Below are 2,502 nucleotides of genomic sequence, written 5' to 3' on the forward strand. Positions count from 1 at the left end.
GGTGAGGGGGGAGAAAAAGCAAAAGCTTAAAGCTCAAAGCGGCAAAAACACCCAGCGGGAGCCGAACAGAAGATTTAAATGAGGCTTCTGTAGCCAGCCGGGCCACTGAACTATCCATTAAATTCAGATTATGGGTTTCTTTCCGTTTTTTATTTATTTATGTTTTTAATCATCCAGCGAGGATTTGTCGAAAGAGTCGAAAACTATAGCAGAATAATATGCATATCGATTATGATCAGGAGGAGACAGTGGCTTTGTGCGTTTGATTAATGTAGACGTGTGCCAACTGTAGCTCTCGATGATTAGGAACGTCTATACACTTTCGACACCCACCAAGAAAGAAGCGTAGTTTCTGGCACAGCGTGGATGTGTTTCTTTAAAAGCATCACCTGACGTTTCGCAGACCTTGAAAATTGCATTTGAAAGGCATTGTGTGTTTTAAACGTGTTCTAATTGCATTACTGGTCCTGTGTGTACTATCAACATTCAGCACGCTGGCATATCTGCATCGCCGCTCTTCCTTTCTAAACCGTTTATCTGTGCTTGTTATTCCGCACTGTGCTTATTTCGAAGCCGGATGAAACTGGTTTTGGATCACTGTTAACACCTTTTGAGGAATCATACAGTAAGCACAACTAGTGTAAATTACTACATGCTTGAAAGCACCAAAGAATATTCAACAACAACCTTTTATTGCTTAGGAATTATTCTCCGTAAATATGCAGTAATGAAGCTAGAATTATTTTTAACATATTGCATTTAGCCTACACACAGAGAAGGATGGAGAGAAAGTGATGCATGAGCATTTATATTCACCCACAAACCTGTTGCTAAAGCTCCACTGAGATTAACTCACACACACACATATACACACACACATTTAAACCAGCGCCGAATCGTGCAATGCACTGCAAGCTCTTACCTTTGTGAATGTTCAGGCCTTGCAGCACACCCCTGGGGACAAATACGGTGTAGAAACTCTGGGAGAAACCTGGTCTGCATGGAGCGATGGTCTGAGCGTTTCCGTGACTCCCCTGGGAAAGACAGACATTATTGGCTATGAAGACACAGGAGAGGGGAAGTGGTTAGGCAAATTGATTTGTGACCACAGGGTTGTGGTTCTTATTCAAGGTTATCGAAACCGATATAAATACCTTCAGGAGGCAAACTCACAGAGCAGGGATGCAGTCCTTGTACTATCAGGGTTTGTTAGTTTTTTTTGTTTTATGTAACTTCCACTAAAGCAACCATCATTTTAACTGGCTATAATTTAGCTTTATTAATAATATTATTATTATTATTAATTGTATTATAATGACTTTAGCCTGTCGATATCAGTAATTAATAAAATGAAATAAAATATACAGGATAAAACACATTACGTTCTGAATATCATCAAAATGTATAAAATGGTTTTTTTTTCTTTAATTCCTTAAAACGATTCTGAATGAAGGCTTGAGATGAACCGTCAAATTAGTCATTTGAATTATTATTAAACTATTTAAACATTTAAAAATCACACTTCGGTAACTGCACCGACAATAAACCTGTGTTCCATTTTACCTGAGTTAATTAATCTTTAATAATAAAATTATGAATAGGTCTGTTTTAATAAATGATATTATAATCACTGTAATCAATCTATATCAGAAATTGATTGCAGTAGAATAAAGTTTAATTAAATCAATTTTTTTAATGAAATGCTGGATTAATCATCAAGCTTGGTTGTTTTGTGATCGTAATTACATTCTTTGAGCGTTTACAAAATATAACTGTACAAAGCTCTAACAAAGTAATATATCACAATCTTTCCAAGCATCCTCTGCAACCTGCTTAAAAAAACCTCGGCTGTGCACATACTCCCGGTTACTAATATCTACTACAGTCGAGCAGAGTATTTGAATATTCAACAGTTCCACGCCAGTAAACACATTTTAAATCAAAAGCGGCAAATCTGTGATTCTCTTAATTCGCATTCAGAGGCCTGCATTCTTATGCCCTAATGGTGGTTTTAAAGAAATTTACACGAGCGAAGACATCAAGAGCTTCTCTAAAAATTTAACAAGAGCTAAAGAGCCTGTTTGATGGTTTAAAAAAAAAAACGAGGGAGAAAAGGGGGATGCGAGGGAAGACAGGAAACTCGGAGTAAAGAAGGCTGTGCTGGAGTTCTGCCATGTAAATCAGTAGAGAAATTGTGCCCATTACAGTGGCATCTATTTTAGGATAGTGACCTAGTGTGTGTGTGTGTGTGTGTGTGTGTAGCGTGTGTATGTGTATGCGTCAATGGATACTGCTCACCACAGAGATTTAGCATAATTAGATGGTGGGTCATATTCAGGTTATGCCGGTCTCAATATGGTGGGCTTTTCAAAAAATAAAAAAATAAAAAAAACGATTCAGGGTTCAAGCTCAGGCCTCGGCTGTGCATGAAGCGAACAAGAGGTTGCCTTTAGGGGTCTCTCTCTCTCTCTCTCTCTCTCTCTCTCTCTCTCTCTCTCTCTC

This window comes from Puntigrus tetrazona, chromosome 20 (genome assembly GCF_018831695.1).
Source record: "Puntigrus tetrazona isolate hp1 chromosome 20, ASM1883169v1, whole genome shotgun sequence".
NCBI lineage: Eukaryota > Metazoa > Chordata > Actinopteri > Cypriniformes > Cyprinidae > Puntigrus > Puntigrus tetrazona.